At 41.0% G+C, this 14081-nt stretch overlaps 1 non-coding gene across 1 annotated transcript in view; it reads left to right on the forward strand.

The window, feature by feature from the left end:
* The window catches only part of LOC100344325 (uncharacterized), a 27915-nt gene extending 14336 nt beyond the window's left edge, over positions 1–13579 (forward strand). The window contains exons 3-4 of the transcript XR_016220111.1: positions 7837–7938; positions 13410–13579. This is a non-coding gene — a transcript (uncharacterized LOC100344325). The remainder of the gene's footprint in view (positions 1–7836; positions 7939–13409) is intronic.
* The last annotated feature ends 502 nt before the right edge of the window (positions 13580–14081 follow it).

Here is a 14081-nt window from a genome sequence, read left to right on the forward strand (position 1 = left end):
GAACCATTTGATGTGTTTGTCTGGAAAACCAAGCTTCCCTCTCACCATTGCAAAGCACCATCCATTCATCATAGATCCAAGTTTCCATGTTGATTATGATGGGGTTCACATCTCCCTGGGAATGCAGCATGGTGCAATGTTTGCTCAGCCCTCCTAAGAGCATTTATGGAGGCAAGGGTCTGCTCTTATCTCTTATCCACGTCATGTCATTTGTCCAGGCTTCAGGATCAGATCTGCCCTCTCAACTTTTATTTTGCTGTTCTCACATGGATGTGCTTCTCAAAATGTGGTCTTCTCAAAAGTATATGATGGAATATGTGACAAATCAGAAATATTTTTGAATTCAAATACAATATTTAAATGCAACATTTCTGGCCGGCGCCACGGCTCAATAGGCTAATCCTCCGCCTGCGGCACCAGCACACCGGGTTCTAGTCCTGGTGGGGGCGCCGGATTCTGTCCCAGTTGGCCCTCTTCCAGTCCAGCTCTCTGCTATGGCCTGGAAATGCAGTGGAGTATGGCCCAAGTCCTTGAGCCCTGCACCCTCATGGGAGACCAGGAAAAGTACCTGGCTCCTGGCTTTGGATCAGCGCGATGCGACAGCCGCAGCAGCCATTGGAGGGTGAACCAACGGTAAAAGAAGACCTTTCTCTCTGTCTCTCTTTCTCACTGTCCACTCTGCCTGTCAAAATAAATAAATAAATAAATGCAACATTTCTAGGGCTTGAATTAAGGGAATGTGGAGTGATGAGGATGCTAGTGTGAGTAGGGATTAGGATCTGAAAGGCCCAATAAGTTTACTAATGATTTTGAAGTGTTCATCTTTCCTGAAGTATAGAGAATGAGTGTCTTGGTTTGACTTGGGGGCAAAACTAGAGCCTAGGAAAGTGGTTAAGATGGTGTAGGAAGCCAGGTGAAAGAGCATGGTCACCCAGCCTCAAGAACTGTCAGTGTGATCAGAGAAAAATAGCATTATTCAAGTAAACTCTTAGTTACAAGGGACTGGGAACACATGAAATTATCCAAATCTTCACCATAACAAACACAAGTAGAACACCTGCCCCTATGATAGATGGTCTATCTTGGAAAAGGTGATCATTTCCAGTAATGCAGTTTTGAGAGCTATTAGTTATTTTTTTCCTTTTAACAGAATTGATTAAACTTTATTGTAGGTGGGGAGATAGAAGAAATAAAGGAGAGACTTTAAAATAGAGGAGATATTTATCTTCTACCCTGTAAATTTGATATTTGACTTAGGAGCAAAAGAAAGATGCCAAGTTGCATTTAATGTACGTGTCCAGCTCTGAGACTCCAAATATCATGGTGTTGTACACACCCCATGTAGGGTCAGAATCTTCCATGGTCTTTTTTGCAGGGAACGATGAGCATGGATCAAGTCAGAAAATCCAGCAGGACGATTGAGGCCTGGAACTTTTGTCCTCTGGATTTAAAAAGGCGTGAACACATTTGGGACATTAATTTCAGACAGTATGTTAGACATATTGCATGAAGACAGCATTGTTGGTTTATAAAAGTGTATTCAAAGTTTTTAAAGAATCACAGATATATTCCTATAATACTTATTTTAGTGCCATAAAGGTATGATATTTTAAGGGCTTCTACAAGTTAATTAAGGAGATCTTTATTCAACATTTGACCATAATTATTATTTTTTGTGTGGCTGATTTCCTCTTATTATCACTGTGGGTTACTGTTTGTGATTTCAAATAGCACATTTTTAAAGACAATTTTATTTACTTAAAGATGAAGAGGAACTTTGATTGTCTGAGATTGCCTGAAGCAGCCTTAATAGTCAAAAAAGATGGTTAGTGCTCCTGGAAAGGGAAATGTAACCCTAGGATTACACCCCTGAGAGATGATACTTCAATTCAAATTGGGAGTCGCAGAGTAATTGCAGTCTGTGGTAATGTATCTTCAGCATCTTGAAGTAGCTATTAGATGGGTAGAGCTTTCCCCATGAGGAATGAGATTGTTCACTGGGAGATATCTTTTGCCTCTTCCAGACCACTAGAGCAGCTTTTGAACAATGCACAGAGAAACACAATACCCATACATGACATTTTATGGCGTGATCTGAAAATTAACTGAGAATAATTTCATTCTTATCTGTTGTGGACTGTGCTACATGTAAAAATAAATAAGCAAATAAATAAATACATTAGTATCTTGAAAGACTATATTCAGGTTAATGTTTCTGCTCTATAATGAATATAAAATTTGAAATTCTTAGAGACCTTTCTTAGTGTACAGGTAAGTCAGTGAAAAATTCTACACATCATGAGTCATTAAATGCATTGTATATGTACTCTTTACAGAAAAACATTTATAGAATAAAAAATAGACTGCCATTTTTTTCTTTTCCCTGTAGGTAAACAGTGACTGGCAGAAGACCATGAGATTTTTTTTTTTTACTATTAATTGTGCAAATTGAGCCACTGGTTTTCTTAAATATCCAGTGAATGGGGCTATTTGACTTTTAAATTTTTTTGGTTAAAATTTTTGATACAATTTTCCTTGGTTAAAATTCAGACAAGAAGTAGCAGAAGTTGGTTTAAAAAGACCTTGGAAGAAAGTCAGACTCATGGAGGGTTGTGAAGCACAGAGAAATGACATTGAGGAGGAAAGTAGCAGGTGGGAGACCAACCCCTCCTGAGGGGCAGAGGCTGCAGAAAGAATATGGGTTCCTTTGTCTCCCAGAACTGATGGATGGTGAGCTAATCTCAGAGAGCCCTGTCAGGAGGGGAGGACCCAGCCTGAGATAAGAGATCCTGGCTGTGAAGGTGATTATGAAAATGTCATGCCTGGAGTGATAACAAAAGCCAAGTAAGAAGACTAAGCATCATGAGAGAATGGGTTTTAAATCAAGTTGGTAGAACAAGAACAAAAATGACAGACAGAGAGCAAGGTTGAGTGATCAAGGAGACTGGGGCAATATAAGGAAGAACTAGATGTACTACAGTTTGATCTGATCAGATCAGGAACTAAATTTGTAATTGCTGACAGGCAGCCAGGCAGTTGATGTAGAGATTCTTGAACACAGTGGTAACTTGGGTTCACCAGAAGACAGGCAAGGACTTGATATCAAGAACACAATGTCAAGGATTTCAGCCAGGTGGGCCTTCCTGAGTCTGTGAATTTAAGACATTGGGAGACAGATGCAGTGGCTACAGTGCTGGAAATCACGCAATGTTAACGGTAGCACTGCTATAGAAACTGAGGAGTAGGACAGATTCATTCAAAAATTATGCAGTGAGCACTAATCTTGAGATGAGTACAATGAATGGTATACAAAAAATATATTATGGCTTTCTCTTGTGCTCAGAGATCTTAAAATCTTGTACAGATACCACCAGTGGCCACACCTTCCCCAACCAAACTAAACCAAACAAGGGGGGATAGTTTGCAATGCTGCTGATATATGCTTTTATGCTCACTTTGCTTTTTGACAGGTGGGCTTCAGTTCCCAGTGAGCTTGACCTGGAGACTGGCATGCAGCAAGTATTTTGACAGTTATGACAGTTCTGGGAAAAGTGATTGCTCAGTGGACAGGAAATAGATTGAGGTATTTTCTTGACATTGATTCTAATTTAGCACTTGTGCATGTTGTCAATGGTTTTTGAGCAATGCAATAAGTAGTACTGGAATCTTCTCCTTGGCCATATCAAGCACTAGGTCCAGGATGAAACTTTATGATAGGTATTTAGTATGATATGACTCACAGGAGAAACACATTTGATTTGTTTTAAGGGAATCCAATATAAAATTAGTTTGTGTGTAATTTAGGCACTTTTTCTGGTGTTCGTTTGAAGGTGATTGTATTTGTTCTTTTTGTTAATGACTTATTTATTTGAAAGACAAACACACACACACACATGCACACACACACAGAGAGAAAGAGAGAGAGAGAGAGAGAGAGAGATCACCAAATGTCTGAAACAGCCATGTGGATGGCAGGAACTGAACTACTCAAGCCATTACTGTTGCCTCCCAAGTTGCACATTAGCAGAAAGCTGGAATTGGAAGCAGAGCCAGGACTGGAACCCACTCACTCCCATGTGGGACGTCAGCGTTCCAAGTGGCATCTTTTTTTTTTTTTTTTTATTTTTTTGTCAGGCAGAGTTAGACAGTGAGAGAGAGACAGAGAGAGAGTTATAAACAGTGAGAGAGAGAAGAAAGGTCTTCCTTCTGTTGATTCACTCCCCAAATGGCCGCTATGGCTGGCGTTGCGCCAATCTGAAGCCAGGAGCTGGGTACTTCCTCCTGGTCCCCCATGTGGGTGCAGGGACCCAAGCACTTGGGCTATCCTCTGCTGCCCTCCTGGGCCACAGCAGAGAGCTGGACTGGAAGAGGAACAACCGGGACTAGTAACTAGCACCCAAACCAGGACTAGAACCCTAGGTGCTGGCGCCACAGGCAGAGGATTAACCAAGTGAGCCACTGTGCCTGCCCCAAGTGGCATCTTAACTGCTATGTCAAATACTCGCTCCAGGGGGACTGTCCATATACAGAGGGCCCCTATACAGTAGTCCTCAGTCTCCACGAGAAACCCAAGCCTGGCTGGCAGGAGGTCTGTGTCACTGTTCAGATTTTCCCCTGTGTGGCTTTGGGGACATCACATAATCTGTGTTTGAACTTCTTGTCCATAAGTGCACCCTGGGCTGGAAGACAGTTCAGAACTGGCAACATTTCAGCTGAGTGGACAGAGCTCAAGATAGGCACTTGAAGGCAAAATCTGAAATCACTGTTTCCCTCTTTACTGCACATTTCCCTCTTTACTGCGTGGCTCCCACTTTGCTCTTCCTATTCTCTTTATCCTAGGAAAGATGCTGACATCTTTTTGAGACTTCCAGAAGGGATTATGGGAGGGGTTTGACATCTTTTTCTGGAGCGATATGAGAGTTAAAAAAAATGCGCTGTCTTGTTATGGGGCTGAGTTTGATTTTTTGTAGAATAAACATGGCCATGGTCCCAGAGGTTGAAATATGACATATTATTCTGTGTGTTTTTTTTAAAGATTTATTTATTTATTTGAAAGTCAGTGTTACACACAGAGAGAAGGAGAGGCAGAAAGAGAGACAGGTCTTCCATCTGCTGCTTCACTCCCCAATCGGCTGCAATGGCTGGAGCTGCGCCGATCTGAAGCCAGGAGCCTCTTCCGGGTCTTCCACACGGGTGCAGGGGCCTAAGGACTTGGGCCATCTTGCACTGCTTTCCCAGGCCATAATAGAGAGCTGGATAAGAAGTGGAACAGCTGGGACTTGAATCAGCGCCCATATGGGATGCCAGCACTGCAGGAGGTGGATTTACCCACTGTGCCACAACACTGGCCCTGACATGTGATTTTTTTTCTTTTCTTTTCAAATTTTATTTAGTAGATATAAATTTCCAAAGTACAACTTTTGAATTATAGCAGCTTTTCCCCCTTAACCTCCCTCCCACCTGCAACCATCCCATCTCCCGCTCCCTCTTTCATCCCATTCTTCATCATGATTCATTTTCAATTATCTTTATATACAGAAGATCAACTTAGTATTTCAACAGACTGCACCCACAAAGACACACAAAATATAAAGTACTGTTTGAATAGTAGTTTTACCATTAATTCTCCTAGTACAACACATTAAGGACAGAGATCCTACATGGAGAGCAGGTGTACAGTGACTCCCATTGTTGATTTAATAATTGACACTCTTATTTATGACATCAGTAATCACCTGAGGTTCTTGTCATGAGCTCCCAAGGCTGTGGTAGCCTCTTCAGTTCACCAACTCTGATCTTATTTAGACAAGGCCATATTCTAAGTGGAAGTTCTCTCCTCCCTTCAGAGAAAGGTACCTCCTTCTTTGATGGCCCGTTCTTTCCTCTGGGATCTCACTCACAGAGATCTTTCATTTAGGTCATTTTTTTTTCCCCACAATGTCTTGGCTTTCCATGACCTGTGATTCTTTTTTTTTTTTTTTTTTTTTTGACAGGCAGAGTGGACAGTGAGAGAGAGACAGAAAGAAAGGTCTTCTTTTTGCCATTGTTTCACCCTCCAATGGCCGCCACGGCCAGTGCGCTGCGGCCGGAGCACCGCGCTGATCCGAAGGCAGGAGCCAGGTACTTATCCTGGTCTCCCATGGGGTGCAGGGCCCAAGTACTTGGGCCATCCTCCACTGCACTCCCCAGGCCACAGCAGAGAGCTGGCCTGGAAGAGGGGCAACCGGGACAGAATCTGGCGCCCTGACCGGGACTAGAACCCGGTGTGCAGGCACCGCAAGGCGGAGGAGTAGTCTAGTGAGCCGCGGCGCCGGCCAGACCTGTGATTCTTATGCAATGGAAGGTATAGGATGCCTTTTCGGCTAACAGCAAGAATGAATGATTTCTGTGTTTCAAAGCTGAGTTTCTCTGGGAGATCCTATTACCAATAAGAAATGTACTTGGAAGAAAGACCCTTGTGTTAGGGAGTGGGTGAGAGGCATACATGAGAGGCATGAAGTAGAAGTAAGCCAGTTCCAAAGTGAAATCTTATCAATTTGCTGAGGGCAAAGATGGCATCACTTGCTTTAGTCATCAAGCAATCTGGGTTAATTATTAACCCCCCCCCCCAAAAAAAATAAAACACTGCTCCATTGCTCAGTATTAACCATGGTGTACTTGAGTTTTTTTGTTGGATATTTGTCTGCCCACAGATTAAGCTGAAGATAATATCTAAAATGAATCAAGAAGGCCCATAAAAATATGTACCCTGCCCTGTTGATCCTCTGAAGTTTCAGAGGCAGTATCTGTTGTAAGTCAGGCACAACTACCTAAATCACAGCTAATATCTGCTCTTTGATTTCACTGTACAGTATTTTATAACTGAAGTCCAAATATTAAAAATGTAAAGCCAGTCTCCAACAGTCTTCAGAAGTAAATTTCTTCTTTATCTTTATTATCATTTTGTGCTTAATTAAAAAATGAAAAATATTTTCATTTTCACATAAAAATAGGAATGATGAGGACAGGATAAATCTGCTGAGGGATATTGCAAACTGGGACATAATCTTTAAAAGACAGCATTACATTGAAAAGACGTTATTTATTTGAAAGACAAAGTGTTTACTGAGGAAAGGGAGGGAGGGAGAGATGGAGGGGGGGTGGGCAGAGAGGCGGGAGAGAGAGAGAGGACATTTTCCCACCAGCTGTCTCATTCTGGAACTGAGCCAGAACAAAGCCAGAAGTGGGAACTTGATATAGGTCTCCCAAGAGGGTGACAGTTACCCTACTGCTTGAATTATCATCTGCTACCACTCAGAATCTGCCTTAGCAGGAAGCTGCAGTCAGGTGTTGGAGCCAGGTAGCAAACTCAACTACTCTGATACGGGATGTAGGCATCTTAACCACTAAGCTAAATGCTCACCTCCAAAGAGTATTATATATTTTGGTAATAAATAATGACAACTATATTTTACACCTCATCTTCCCTATAGCTTTTAGCACTCTGACTTCCTGGAAATTCTAGATTTTTCTAGGCATCAATAGAATGTTTTGACTGTGAAGATCATCAGAGAAGTGTCAAAAAAGATTTGAGAAGAAAGAAAAAGTGGAAGCATACGCTTGGCAGATTGTCCAGAGAAATCTTTTGGAGGAGATTGATCTACTAATTTTATACTTTTTTGGTTAGAGTTTTGGTTGTTTTCTCTCATTCATCATATCCAACTCATCAGCAAATCCTGTAGGTTCTATCTTTAAAATAAATCTCACATCGGACATTTCAATGGCTTCAAAGTGCTATCACTTTTCACAGGAGCAACTGTAATAGTTTTTTTTTTAATCATTTCACTATTTCCACAGTGGTCCATGGTATCTCATCGTAAAAGTCAGATCCTGAATTGAAGATCAATTTATATAATTTCCCTGACTGACAATTCTCAAGGTCTTCCAACCACCTTGAAGGTAAAGTTCCAATTCCTTATCATGAGTGGTGTGAATTATGTTAGGTAGATGCCTATGATGACTGCCAATGATCACTACCTTCTTTTATTCATGCTTCTGTGTAACCCCCACAACTGGTGTGTGAGCTAGACTTTGACATTTGCTGTTCTGTACAGAATAAGGAAGAGATATGGTATTTCACTTCTGTGACTAGGTTACATGAGGCCATGACTTCCGTCTTGCTCAAGGACTTTTTACTTTACAATTGTGTGCTTTAAGGAAGATGTCATGTTGGAGAGGTCAACAAGACAAGGAACTGAGGGTGACTTCTGACTAACAGTCAGTAAGGAACTGAAGCCCTCAGTTCCACAACCACAAAGAACTTGAATCTTGGTAATAACCACAGAAGGAGCTTTGAAGTGGATCTTCTATAGCTGTGTTGAGCCTTTAAATGATTCTAGCACTGGCATCATCTTGACTTCTGGGACAGAGGGAGGCAGTAGGTGGAGGAAAGAGGAGACCACAGGCAGTAGATTCACTGTCTGAGAGTCTCTGAAACAGACAGTCCAGCTGAACCTGGATAACCAATCCATGACTCTAAAGGATCTGGTCCTTGGAGAATTCTCAGACCTCATCTCCCTTCACTTCTTCCCTCCCCTTCCTGTGTTTCTCTAGAAACTCTGCTCTTCTCTTTCTTGGATACACCATCATGTTCTGGCTCTATGGACATTATGCTTGCCATTTGGAATGTGCTTGGAATGTTCTTACCTGCGACCTTCACTTGGCTGTTTCTCATTTTCTGGCCTTGTTTTAATTCTCACTTCCCCATAGAAGTTTTCCTGGTCTCCCTCCAAGAAGGAGCTAGACCTACAACTCCCACCTTCCTCTTTTTTTGCCTGACTCCTCCCTGTGTCCTTCTGACCTGCAATGTTTTTCCTTCCTGGCCTTATGAGTTGCTTGTTTACTGTTTATTGTCTATCTCTGAACTAGATTTTAAGCCTCACAAAGGTTGTCACGTGGTCTTTGTTGCTTAGAATACACAGGCACTAACTAAATATTTGTTGACTGAATGAGTGTATTTTATCACAACAGGCCAGCATTTCCTCATTTGCAACATACTGCTGTTGGAACAAATGTTAACTAAATTCAACTCTATAACTAAATTTCTAAGCTATGACCAGCATGGCGAAGAGACTGAAGATAGGAAGTCAAAATTAGAGCAGGATGAAGGTTGGCACAAGAAGATTTGGGAAGTGAGAAACATGAAGCATATGAGAGTCCATGGGGAAAGAGGATGTAGGGTTTCTGGCACTGGGCAAGTGCCGTGTGCTCCCATAGTGTCCCACGGGGCATTCTGAGATGATAGAAATGTTTTTTTTTCTGTGCCTTCCAATGCAGGAGTCATGGGGCACCTGTGGCTACTGAGTCCTGGAAACACATCTTGAATGACTGGGAATATGAATTTTAAACTTCTTTTCCATGAATTTAAACTTAAATAATCCTTTTAGATTCTAAAGGGTATAATCCCTCTTTGGCACTACTATTTCACCTTCAAATATACTCCCACATGAAAGTCATGATGTTTTAGGATGACACAGCCTTACATGTAGGTTTCCTTCGGAAGTAGCTGGTTGACAAGAGAGGGTATATCTCTTTGTACTTACCTCAATTCATGTCCAAAATGCAAATTAGAAAAGCAAATTTTTTCATAGAACCAAAAAAGCAAAGAATGCTATTTACTTCCCAGTACCAGTTAAGTGCCTTATTATAAGAATGACAATTTTGCATTTATTTTGTTTCTTTTCTCTCTCTATTAATGTTTTTTTTTTTCTGAACATTTTCATCAAGATGGATTCCCAGACAAGTGAATGTAAACCAAAAATCTGTGCTCAACAATTCTGCTGCGTCCAGGGCTAATTATCACCTAAGAATAACTTGGAAGGATTCCAGTAGTGGCCATTTTCTTTGGGTCTGTGATATCTGTCTTGCCATCTGGGAATTTAAGCCTCAAAATTTCTTCCTCTCATTTCTCAATTATTATCCCCCTTTTTCCACAGGCAGAATAATGGCTATCCTTTAATAGGCAATAAATTCAATGATATACCAGTTCTCTCAGGGGGCTCTTTTTTTTATTTGACAGGTAGAGTTATAGACAGTGAGAGAGAGAGACAGAGAGAAAGGTCTTCTGTTGGTTCACTCCCCCAAAGGCTGCTACGGCCAGCACTGCACTGATCCAAAGCCAGGAGCCAGTTGCCCTCCCGGGCCACAGCAGAAGGCTGGACTGGAAGAGGAGCAACCGGGACTAGAACCTGGCTTCCATATGGGATGACAGCTCCGCAGGCAGAGGATTAACCAAGTGAGCCATGGCGTTGGCCCCAGGGGGCTCTTTATAGCCCAGCGGCCGTCCCTCACCTCAAGGATTTGGATGGTGTCTTGAAGAACCCAAATGATTATTATTTCTTTCTTGGATGGAGATTTGAAGGAAATACCTGTGTTCCTGTAGAATTTACAATAACAAGAATGACTCAAGAAAGCTATACACATGTTTTGGGTTTTTTCTTAACCAACTACAGCCTGGGCATCTGTGAAAACTAACATGTGGTGCAGGGTTTGAGATGAGAAGGCCCATTTTACAGTTAGGCTACGTTAGATATTTATATGTGGTCTTGAGAAACTTGCCTGTTAGCTTCAACTTTCTCCCAGATTGAATAGTGATGATAATGTGCTTGCCTCAGGTAGTCGTGGGAACCAGTTAAGTCCCATAGTTGAAAGCAGTTCACATAACAGATGAGGTTTTTATATGAGGCTTACTTAGAAGCTTATTCTAGTTTTGGGACCTGCTTTGTAACTTATTCTCCTTTGGGATGTTGGCCAGTTAGGTCCCCATCAAAACTATCCCCTCTGCTTTAGCAAACAGGTGTCACCCCTCAGGGAGGACTTCTCTTTTGCCATGTCTCTGTATAAATTATCCTTATGCATAACTCTTACTAATGTCTAAAGTGATCAATTGCTTTAATTAGTTTCTGTGTATATTAGCCTGGTGTGTATATTATAGTGATGAAGGTATAAATTTCCTCTGGATAGCTGTGCTCTCTGTTCTATCTCTGTATCTTCAGTGTCAGAAACATTGTACACAGCAAGTGCTCAATAAATAATTGTTGAGTAATGACCACCAGAACCACTTTTAGATTGGTCAAAAGCCAGCTACATTTCCCATAACAGGTAATATTTGCTGAATGTATGAACCTATCCACTTATCAATTATAACAACATGGCTGCTTTGGAAGCTATATTTTCTTTCAGACACATTATGGGCGGCTGTGAGACAGATAATTTGTCACTTTGAATCCAGGTAAAGTATTTTGCCAGAGGGTTACACAGCTCAACACAAAGCTCTATTGAATTCCTCTTTGGATGTCATCAGTGTCTGTGCAGCTTAAGATAGATCCAGATATCTTTTTAGATCTGATGGGAAATTTAGATGTACTGTTGGTGTCTGTGTATACATTTTTATGACAACACTCAGTGGTGTGATGTTATTTCTCTGTATGCTGTGTAAAATTAATCCACTGGTTTGAATTGCATTTCATTAATAATTGAATATTTTCCTTATGCAGCTTTCATTGGCATATTAGTTGTCCATAAGCAAACATTTCAGAAAATTTTCTCTTGTCATTGCTAGTGCTCCCGGCATGAGACTTTTGGATTAGATGGGTACTGGATTCCCAGGCTGCTGGTTCCCCTGCAGTGTCACTGTGGTGGAAAGTATCTATGACTAGCTGCTTAATATGTTAAGCCCACAAAGAGAAAGATGGTCAGAGCAACACAGTGATTCAATGGCAGAAGGATTACTAGAATTGATCCTGCATTTGGCGTCAGACTACTGATACCATAGCATTACCTGATGACTTCCAAGAGTTTCCTTATGGCAGAGATTATTATTATTATTATTCATAGAGGACCTTGACGCTCTATGAAGTCTGCAAGTTACAAGTTGCCTGAGTTTCAGACAGAATAATTCCTAATAATCTCCTTGTACTCTAAGGATTTGCAGGGAGAAGTCATAAAATTTCCTATTAATGAGTGTTAATTACGTTGTCTCAGAAGTTCATATTTCGGGACCCTCTGATGGTTATTTCATGAATTGCTATGTTATATAACAACAGGAAAATTTTTCTTCTGCCATGTATCAAAAAGTGACGATGGCATCCTTACAGGAAGCACCTCTATTAAAGTACTTCTGTTTAAAGGATTAAAATAGAGTAGCTACATTTTAACTATAATTTTAATAACATGTTTATAACAATTTTGAATTAAAATCATCTTCATGAATGATGCTATCAGCTAATCAAAAATTTTGGATGTATGGTAAACATACTATTAATTTGAAAGTTAGTCTAATTTTATGAATCCAAAACATACCAATTATATGTGATTAGGTTAGTCATACTTCTTAGAAGTTTTTCCTTGGGGAGTCAAGCATGATTTTTAATATACAGAATGCTCTTTGCTGTGGAGTCAGAAGCTGTGACTGTGACCAGGGCATGCACATGTGAGACAAGGGCCCCTGAGCTGCCCACTCAGCCTCTCAGTAGCTTGCAGTCTAATGGGAGCTTTCTTCTGCACAGACTGTAATGAGATGTTGCAAGCATTTTATGGCTAAACTAAACTTGCAGGTAGTGTGCATGGCAAAGTCTGTTTAATTGGAGAACTTTATTGAAATATATACTCTTAAAGTATAGGAAGAAGACAAAAGAAGGAATGCTGAGTTTGTCACCAAAGTGTTCAGTGCTGCCCTTCCTTCCCACCTGGCTTGAAATTCTCAGAAATCAGAGGCTGGGAACAAACAACCCATTCGCACATGTTGCCCAGAAAAGAGGAGGATGACCTCAAGACAGTAACGATTAACTTAGCCCTCATTTGTTACCGTAAGGGCAGGACTTCACTGACATTTGATTGGCAGAGGCCACGCTGAGTCCCATAACACTGGGTGAGATTTGCTTCACCAGAGTGCCAGGCTGGTACTGAAATAATTCTCCCGCTTTGAAATAAAGATTGGTTTAGAAAACCCAGACTGATGTCAGTCTTCACAAGGCATTCTCTAGGCATTCAGAGAAACTCGGCCTAGTGAAATGTGAAAGAAAGCTTATTTGTAGCTTTTGGGAAAGACATGTCCTCAACTTTCAAATAAAGCCATGAATAGAAAATTCTCTTTATTTGCTTTGAGACTGATGTATTTAGGAGACCCAGAAGCATGTAATTCATCTTTCTTTGAGTCCAAGGACGGGGGAAAACAAAAAAGCAGTAGCAGAAAACTGCATTTGGATCTCAGATTTTACTGTTTGACCAGTCAGTTATCATGAATTTTAAATCTTTTGTTACGCAGATTCATAGTCTTAAAACTCTTTTTTTAAAAATATATTTGAGAGGCAGAGGGAGAGGGTAGGAGGAGGTTGAGATCCTATCTAAATTCACTCCCCAAATCCTTGCAGGTAACTGCAAAAATCTTTACTGGGGTGGCTGAAGTCAGGAGCTGGGAACACAACCCAGTTCCACATGTGGTTGGAAGAACTCTGCTACATAAGCTGTCACTGCTGCCTCTCATGGTTCTCCTTAGCAGGAGGCTGGAATTGGGAGCTGGAGCTGGGAATTGAACCCAGGCACTCTGAGGTAGGATGCAGGCATTTTTATCACTAAGTCAAATGCCTAACCTGAGATGCTTATTATTTTTTTAATAAGTTTTCTCTCTTTCTTTTCAGATTTCGTGACTTGTATTGCTTTGTCTTTGAGTTCACAGGTAGTTTCTCTGCCCCTTTGTTCTGCTGTTGAACTCATCCACTGTGATTTGTACTGGTTATATTTCTCTGTTCTAAAATTCCCACTTGTTTCTTCTTTTTTACATATATTACCTGCGTGTTGAGACTTTCACTTTTTCATTTCTTTTAAATGTGCTTGTAAATTGCTCACTGAAGCATATTTGAGAAGATTGCTTTAAAATGCTTAGGTAATTCCACATCTTTTATGTTGGGTGTTGGGCTTTTAGTTGCTACTGAGTTTTGGTAGAGTTCTAGCTACCCAGTAGATCTCCATTGATATCTCCCTGGCTGGGAAGAGTAGGAGTAACTCACTACACATCCACATGACTTGCAGTGACACCACAGAGT

The sequence above is a fragment of the Oryctolagus cuniculus genome, chromosome 14 (assembly GCF_051225735.1).
Source record: "Oryctolagus cuniculus isolate XC-2025 breed Fujian yellow rabbit chromosome 14, ASM5122573v1, whole genome shotgun sequence".
NCBI lineage: Eukaryota > Metazoa > Chordata > Mammalia > Lagomorpha > Leporidae > Oryctolagus > Oryctolagus cuniculus.